Source organism: Enhydra lutris, unplaced genomic scaffold, assembly GCF_002288905.1.
Source record: "Enhydra lutris kenyoni isolate GAN:26980312 unplaced genomic scaffold, ASM228890v2 scaffoldscaffold18, whole genome shotgun sequence".
Taxonomy (NCBI): Eukaryota; Metazoa; Chordata; class Mammalia; order Carnivora; family Mustelidae; genus Enhydra; species Enhydra lutris.
Genome location: NW_019154102.1, coordinates 20,953,285 through 20,962,764, shown reverse-complemented (window position 1 = coordinate 20,962,764; position 9,480 = coordinate 20,953,285). Strand labels below are relative to the sequence as shown.

The following is a 9,480-nucleotide window of genomic DNA, read 5'->3' as shown; positions in this document are numbered from 1 at the left end:
TTAGCCCCAGGGGTACAGGTCTATGAATCGCCAGGTTTACACACTTCACAGCACTCACCATAGCACATACCCTCCCTGATGTCCATAACCCCACCCCCCTCTCCCGACCCCCCTCCCCCCAGCAACCCTCAGTTTGTTTTTTGAGATTAAGAGTCACTTATGGTTTGTCTCCCTCCCAATCCCATCTTGTTTCATTTATTCTTTTCCTACCCCCGCCAAACCCCTAGTGGGAGGTTTCTATGTAATGGCTAATTAAATATGGAAAACTCTTGAAAGCCTGTTCTCTCTTTCTTTCTCTCTCTCTCTCTCTCTCCCTTCCTCCCTCTCCCTATCTGTTCATGTGCATTTTGTCCAGTTATGAAACCAGAGGACATCATTCTGAAATCAGCACTTTCAGGAGAGTAGAGACAGACCTCTGAGGTGGCTCAGAGTCATTCAAAAATTATCATGAACAAGTAAGGGTTACTCTCCACAAACCCCCATAGGCAGGGAGATCAGGTGGAGTGGGTTGTGATTCATTCTTCCTCACACCAGAAACCAGGCTCCCTGGTGGGGTAGGACACAGCCCTGACTTCTCCAGAGCCACTAACAGAGACTTTCAGGCGTGTTGGATGAGCTAGTTCATCCTGCCTTCTTCTCAAGACCGCTGGGACTTACTGTAAAGGGCACAGCTCAGGAAGGGAACACCTCATCAAATCTGGGAATTCAAGAAAGAGGCATCAAAGCCAGAATTCACTGCACACGTCACCCATCTTCCACAGAATTCTTTCCATAAGCATCTCAGAGGTTCAAAACATAGGTCCCGGATGTTTGGTCACATGGTTAGGCCTCATACATCATCGACTTGTTTCACAGGCAAAGACACTTGATCACTTGATCACTGAGGAGTCGAGTGCTCTACCCAAAGTCACGGAGCTAATGCCTATCAGACTGGAGCCCCAGGCTTCCTGCTTTGAGTCAGGACTCCTTCAACTGTACTTGGTAATATTAGTAGGAGTAGGTATCTGCAAACTCTTTCTTTTTTTTTTTAAGATTTTATTTATTTATTTGACAGACAGAGATCACAAGTAGGCAGAGAGGCAGGCAGAGAGAGAGGAGGAAGCAGGCTCCCTGTCAGGCAGACAGCCCAATGTGGGGCTCAATCCCAGGACTCTGGGATCATGACCCGAGCTGAAGGCAGAGGCTTTAACCCACTGAGCCACCCAGGTGCCCCTGCAAACTCTTTCTATAAAGGACCAGAAACTATTTTAAGCTTTGCAGCCAGTGCAACTACTCAACTTTGCCTTTATAGTTTGAAAGGAGTCATAGACAATGTGTGAAAACATGGATGGGGCACCAATGAAACTTTATTTATAATAATAGGAGGCTGATTGGATTTGGTCCACTATCATCAGTTTGCTGATCTCTGAACAAGAGTATTGATTTTTATCGATCCCTTACAGTGCTCCAGAGCCTATGCCGAGCACTTTGCAGGAATTCTCTCAATAAATTCTCAACAGTCCTATGCAATTAGTGTCATTCCCATAGTTCCACCGATGTGAAAAGTGAGGCTCAGAATGGCAGATAACTGGCTGAAAGCCCAGAAACTGTAACTGGCAGAACTGAAAGGCTATCTTGGGTCTTAACCTCAGAGTCTTAACTAATCATCAATAGATGAAAGTACCTCCCAGGTGCATTAAAAACTTTGGTTTCCGATGCTGAATGAAACTCCTTTGAAGATTGCTCCCGTCTAGAGATACTGAGAGAGTGATTAACCATTCCAGTTTGCCTGGGACTGAGAGGTTTCCCAGGATGCAGGACTTTCCGTGGTAAAACTGAGATACCCTCAAGCAAACCAATATGGTTGGTCACCTATCATCAGGCGTTTTGATGGTACATTTGTGGCCTATTCAACTGAAGAAAGTAAACATTTGTGGCTACCTGAGGCAGGATTTGAACTGAGACCCTTTGCCCTGAGTAGCGCAGAATGCAAGAGAACAAAGTCATATGACAGAACAAGGGAAGAGGGTTTCTCAGAAGAGAAGGATAACAGGATGAGTAATTTTTCTCAAGAAGCCATGAGGAAGTCCTAGTTATGATTCCTGGTTGGCCTTAACCATTCTTCCTATTTCTCCTTCCTTAGACTTACTCATTCCTCCAGGGTCCTTAGAGGACTCGCACTGAGAGTCTACACACTCCTATTTGCACACTAATCAAATAGAGAGGGAAAAGTCACTGGAGAAGTGGTCCTGGTGGAGGGCCAGTTGGGGCTTTGTGTATCCGAAACACACTTGTGTCCCTTGCCTACTTTTCAAGATGTCCCCATCCAGTCTGCTTCCACTGAGAATCTTTTTCCCTTTCCCCTTTCCTATGCTCCCATATCACTCTGTACATCCCTTCCATAAATTGTAAATTATACACTTCCTGAGTGTACAATTATCAGTTTGGCCTGTCTTTCTCCCTGATTTTTGAGATAGATGTTTGAGCTAAGTGTTGGCCACTCCTGTTCAGTACTATATCTTAGATACCTAGAAAATATGTCAAAAAGAAGGTCTCAGTAAGTCTGCACTGAAAAGGAAACATTTAGCCCAAAAGGGGAAGAATGAGAAGAACATTCCCATTAGACTTTTAGGGCACCATGAATGTTCCATATATGTTTTATTTTGTTTTCAATAAATGGATACAAACGATCACCAAGTAGGATGCTGAGCATACAGTGGGAACACTTTCAAGGTCCTCCCCAGAGACTGGTCTGGTACATTTTAGTCTTTCCAAACTCTTAAGACCATTCCTTAGGACAAAGGGTAAGAAAAAGAAATAAAAAGTGTCCAGACTAAAAGGAAGAAGTAAAACTATCTCTATTCACAAATGATGTGATCTTGAATATTAAAAAATCTTAAGAAATCCACTAAAAAATAGTATTAGAACTACTAAACTAGGTCAGCAAGATTGCAGGATACAAAATCAAAATGCAAAAAATCAGTTGTATTTCTACCCACTTTCAATGAATAATCCGAAAGCCAAATTAAGAAAACAAATCAGGGACAGAATAGCCAATGGCCTGCAGAGCAACATGCCTAGGTTTCATTGTGACTACTGCAACACGTACTTCACCCATGACTCTCCATCTGTGAGAAAGATACACTGTAGTAGTAGGAAACACAAAAAGAATGTGAAAGACTGCTATCAGAAATGCATGGAAGAGCAGGCTCAGAGCCTGATCAATAAAACAACCACTGCACTTCAGCAAGGATAGATACCTCCTACGGCATTCTTTGTTCCTCCTCCTCCAGGGGCAATGATCCCACCTCCCCGCCAGTCTCCAGATCCTCATTGCCTTGGTATGATGCCATCGTCCCATATGGAGGGCCCTCCCATGATGCCAGTGATGGGCCCTCCTCCTCCTGGGATGATGCCACTGGGACCTGCTCCTGGAATGAGGCCACCTATGGACGGTCACATGCCAATGATGCCTGCACCCCTAGTGGATGAGACTTCTTGCTTGTCCCATGATGGTGCCCAATCAGCCAGGAATGACGACCAGACAGAAAAAGAGAGGGAACTTCTTTATATCCATTTTATATTACTTGTTGTACTTCACCAGGAGATCATGGTCCTGTGACTCTGGGTGTTTTCTAACAAGATAACCAGGAAGACTTGCTTCCCCTTCTTATCAAAGAGATAATAGTTTTTGCAGGGGAGTAGTGGGACCAAAAAAAAAAAAGCAATTTTCATTTCTATTGTGAAATGTGAAATTAAAATTGTCATCTGTTTTAGTTAACAAAAAAAAAATTTTTTAAATGAAAGTGCATTCACAATAGTATCAAAAAGAATAAAATATTTAGGAATAAACTAAATAAAAGAAATGCAAAATTTATACTCTATTCTAAAAACTACAAAATAGTCTTTTTCTTTAAAGATTTTTATTTATTTATTTATTTATTTGAGAGAGAGAGACAGTGAGAAAGAGCATGAGAAGGGAGAAGGTCAGAGGGAGAAGCAGACTCCCCATGGAGCTGGAAGCCCGATGCCAGACTCGATCCCAGGACTCCGAGATCATGACCTGAGCCGAAGGCAGTTGCTTAACCAACTGAGCCACCCAGGTACCCCCAAAACTACAAAATAGTCTTGAAAGAAATTAAAGAATCTAAATGAATGGAAAAACATCCATGTTCATGGATCAGTAGACTTAACATTGGTAAGATGGCAAAACTCCCCAAACTGATCTACAAATTCAACAAAAAACCTATCAGCAGGGACGCCTGGGTGGCTCAGTTGGTTAAGCAGCTGCCTTCGGCTCAGGTCATGATCCCAGCGTCCTGGGATCGAGTCCCACATCGGGCTCCTTGCTCATCAGGGAGCCTGCTTCTCCCTCTGCCTCTGCCTGCCATTCTGTCTGCCTGTGCTTGCTCTCTCTCCCTCTCTCTCTCTGACAAATAAATAAATAAAATCTTTAAAAAAAAAAAAAACTATCAGCATTCAGCTAACTTCTGTATAGAAATGGATCAGTTAAGTGTAAAATTCATATGGAGTTGTAAGGGGCCAAAATAGTCAAAACAATCCTGAAAAAGAATAAAGTAAGGTTCACACTTCCCAATTTCAATATTTACTACAAAACAACAGTAAGCAAGACAGTGTGTTATGGCACAAAGATAGACATATAAACCAATGGAGTAAAAATAAGAGTCCATAAATAAACCCATACACATACGGTCAAAAGGAACAACAAGGGTGCCCAAAGCATTAGATGGGGAAGAACACTCTTCAACAAATGACGCTGGACAGCCACTTGCAAAAGAACAAAGTGGGAGCCTTATCCCATACCATATGCAAAAATTAGCTCAAAACTGGTCCTTAAGGAAATGCAAATCAAAATTACAATGAGATACCATTTCATAACCATAAGGAGATCTACTACAACACTTTTTTAAAATAATAACAAGTTTTTGTGAGGATGTGGAGAACTTGAAATTCTTTTGCATTGCTGGTGAGGATATAAAATGATAGAGCCACTGTGGAAAATAGTTTGGTGGTTCCTACCTAGGAACTAGGTAGAGTCTGCCTAGAGATAAACCTAGAATTAGCATGTGACCCAGCAGTTCCATTCCTGGGTATATACTCAAGAGAACTGAAGACATATGTCCACGTGGAAACTTTGACATGGATGTTTAGAGCAGAATTTATAATCACCAAAGGGTAGAAATGACCCGAATGTCCATAAACTGATGAATGTGTAAACGAAAAGAAAACAGAGTCATACAATGGAATATTATTCAACCATAAAAAGAAATGAAATGTTGGCAAATGCTACAACATGGATGAAACTTGAAAACATTATGCCAAGTGAAAGCCAGTCATCAAAGACCATATATTATAGAATTCCATTCATATGAAAGTCCAGAATGGGGAAATCTATAGCAGCAGAAAGTACAAGGTTGTTTAGGCCTGAGGTGGGGTGGGAAGCTGGGGGTGGGAGGGTTGCTGAAGGGCACAGGGTTTCTTTTTGAAGCGATAAATGTTCTCAAATGGACTTTGGTGATGGTTGCACAAATCTGTGTGTATCCTAAGACCAGTGAATTGGACACCTTAAATGGGTAAATTGTATGGTATGGGAATTATATCTCTTTCAAGCCGTTTTTTTTTTTTTTTTTTTTAAATGAAACTCTGTTCCTGCCCCTCACTTCCATACACCCACACAAAGCCATGCTGTCTCCAGATCTATGCCTGGAACTTTTTAAAAGTGGGTCAGCTCATTCCCTGACTTTAGGAAACTGATCTTATTTGAGACTTCTGGGCCCTTTTGACAGTTTGAGATAATTGGCTATTTACGCACAAGGGCAAAGGAGTGCTTGGATAATTACTAAAGCCACAGTCCCGAATCACAGGAGTTTGGAGTTTGGAAAAACACATCAACCAACCCAACAGCCAGGTTTCCATGAAAGGAGGCCTCAGCTCCTGATAACTCTCAAGTGCGTTCCTAGCTCACTCCACCCTTCTCCAGCTCCTCCTTTCCCCTTTTGGCAAATTTCCCTCTCCCTCTCCACTTCTGCCACCCCAACAAACTCTTGACTGAGGAAAAGCAAGAACATTCCTGCCATCCCCTTTCCAACCGAACTCAACCGCCTCCAGCCCCCAGCTCACAGGCTCACTCGTAAAGGCCAACTGAACTCTCTGATCTGAGTTAAAAGCTTTGTGTTGTGTGAGCTAACAAGCTGGGGGTGGGGGGTGCCTTTTTCCTCTAGCTTGGATTACCTAGTTTCCAAGTGGGCCAACTCTGGGAGAAACCCTCCCAATCAATGCCTTCAGTTGAGATCTAAATGTCCATGCCTCTTACTCCAGAGGAATAAGAAACAGACCAGAGGAAAAACATGTTGCAACACAATTATTGCATTATTTCTTTATAACCAAGGTCTCCAGGTGGGGGAGGGGGGGTGGGGGATGAAAGGTTTTCAGACTTAATGAATAAATGCCTTGTAGTCCACTCGGCTTTTCTTTAAAGAACTCTGGAAACATCACAAATGTTCTCTCAGTCCTCTATATGCCACCCCCTCATCAAGAAGGGAGCAGGAGAAATAAAACCCATTTCACAGACCCAGAAATGAAGGCAGTAAGTATCCTGACAACTTTACTGATCCCCAAACACGTTCTTAGGCTACAACTTTCACCCTCAAATCTATTCTCCACCTTTCTTCATATGTTCCTCCTAGATTCCCACTACTTGCTTTTCCAGGCCAAACACCCTTCTTCCGTGAGGTCCCTACCAAAAGGCATGCTGATCCTTGTCTTTCTGGAACATGCAAACTGAAGTCACTAATTATAGAGCTATATTGTATTGCATGCTCTAGTCTTTTTCATAGGGATGGAGTGCCCTAGCAGAGTGGTGCCCTACCAGAGATTAAATTTGGGGTGGGGGGGATTGTTTGTTTGTTTATTCATTTTCTTTTTCATAAAGGGAGATTTCTCTGCTTCTTCAAGGCATTGGCCATGAGGAGGTAAATGAGCCTAGAAAATTTTTATAGAAAAGAAACAAATATATAATATTTTTAAGGCATGAAAAAGGAAGAACATCTGTTGAAAGAAAACAAACTGAACTGAAACCCAATTGAATGGAAATGGAAAGAAATAACCAATATAGTGTTGGGATGGTTGGTTGGTTATGTATAAAATAAATCAATTTAGATCCATACCTTACACCATATATCAAAATCAATTCCAGAATGATCAAAAAGCTAAATGAAAAAAAATCAAATCAGAGCTGGTGTGATGGTTAGTTTCACGTGTCTACTTAACTGGGGCACAGGATGTCCAGATATTTGGTCAAACATCATTCTGGTTGTTTCCGTGAGGATATTTTTCGATGAGATTTGCGTTTAAATTGATGGATTGAGTAAAGCAGATTGCCCTTCATAACGTATCTGAGCCCCAGAAAATGACTTCTTAAATGTTCCGGTATCAAGAAAGGAAAATGAGGGATGCCTGGATGGCTCAGCTGGTTAAACACCTACCTTCAGCTGAGGTCATGATTCCAGGGTCCTGGGATCAGTCCTGTTTGGGGCTCCCAGTTCAGCAAGGAGCCTGCTTCTCCCTCTCCCTCTGCCTGCTGCTTCCCCTGCTTGTGCTCTCTCTCTTTGTCAAATAAATAAATAAAATCTTTTTTTTAAAAAGGTGGGGAGGAGAGAAGAAGAAAGAAAGGAAAGGAAAATGAGGCTCATTTTGATCATAGGATAAAGTACTAAAAGCCTCAGAGCCCCTCCATGATTTGACCCTGCAAATCCCACCACCTCACTCCGGGGTTCCTCACAGACTCCAGCACTAGTCAGGCGGAGCTCCTCTCAGCTCATCCCAGTGCCAAGCTCTCCCCTGTCTCCCCACCTTCATCAGTACTTCTCTGTCCCTGGAACCATCTCTCCACCCCCAGCCCCTAATTGTTCAAAACGGACCAGAAGTAAAGACCCACAGCTACTTCTGTGGTAGAATGCAGAGAAAGTTTAAGCAGTGGTTCTTAGAAAACAGAACTTTGTCTGACTTCTACACATCTTTCAGCTCTCGGCCACTGTGAAGCTTTCTCTGTCCTCTCTCCCTTACCCCTCAGAGCACCTTCTTTGAGGTATCACCCAGCAACTTCTCCTCACGCAAGGAAAGGAGCTCCTCCTACTGCACCTGGAGTTTTCTGGGGGAAGATGCCTAGACTCCTGTCTTCCTCTCAGTTATGAATACCATGTGAGAGCCATGGAGGATGGTGGGGAAAGGCTGGGTCAGATGGAAGGAACCACCTCACAGACAGCTCAGTAGCTATTTGTAAATTCATTCCAGCATTTCCCCATTGTCAGTATCCGTGTAGTTCTTTTCATTCCCCCTTTGAACCAATTGCAGCATCTTTCTGGGTCTTTCTGGGTCCCTCATTCATTCACGATTGAAATAAACCCTCTGACGTGCTCATTTTACCTTTATAAGAGAGTCATAATTTTCCCTCTGAAAATTATCCAATAACTATCTACAAGACAGAATGTCAGTCAGCCATTAAAAATTATGTTTACAGAGTTCTTGTTTGGCTTGAATGATAAAAAAGCTGTTTAACAAGATGGGATTGGGAGGGAGACAAACCATAAGTGACTCTTAATCTCACAAAACAAACTGAGGGTTAATGGGGGGAGGGGGGTTGGGGGGGGTGGGATTATGGACATTGGAGAGGGTATGTGCTATGATGAGTGCTGTGAAGTGTGTAAACCTGGCGATTCACAGACCTGTACCCCTGGGGATAAAAATATATGTTTATAAAAAATAAAATTAAAAAAAAAAAAAAGAAAGCTGTTTAAGAAACAATGTCAGGGGAAGAGAACAGGATACAAGAGTGAAAAATACAATGTGATTCAACTACATTAAAAATGTAAAGGAAATCAAATGCAAAGAAATAAGACAAGATAGAAATAGGAATTGCCAGTAGTCAATACTTAAGTACTAGGAGCCTGAGGGGGGGCGGGGGGTGTTCCTGCTTCTTTATCTTTTCTGCACTGGGCATATTTTTATGGTGAATATGAACTGCTTTTAAAATGAATCACACGCGTGCACACACACACACACACACACACACACACACACACGGTCCTTGAAGAGGAAAAAATAAAACATATTCTGTACTCAAAGCAAGACCTGAGACACTGAGAAACAGGTAGAGCCGGGATTAGGAAACAAACAGCACCTGCAAGACAGTAATGACCCAGTGCTCCGCAGGGGGGATAGAACTGGCCCTTGGCCAAGAACCTGAAGGGCCTCTTGCATTTCATGGGTATTTTTTATTTTCCTTTTTTACAATGGAAGTATGCATGGCTCCGCGTTTGCTCCTAAGAAAACAACTTCTAGACTAATCAGTGTAAAATAAATAAAGATTTAAATTTAAATTATATGTATGGCCTGGAAAAACACCTACCCAGCCTTTAATCTCCACCAAGATGCTCATTAGGCAGGTTAGTGAATGCTTATTACCTGTCCCTCTCAGAGATA

The 9,480-nt window shown here is 42.4% G+C and overlaps 1 pseudogene; it reads left to right on the top strand.

The window, feature by feature from the left end:
* Positions 1-3,052: 3,052 nt before the first annotated feature.
* Positions 3,053-3,626, top strand: LOC111147929 (annotated as a pseudogene).
* Positions 3,627-9,480: the final 5,854 nt, after the last annotated feature.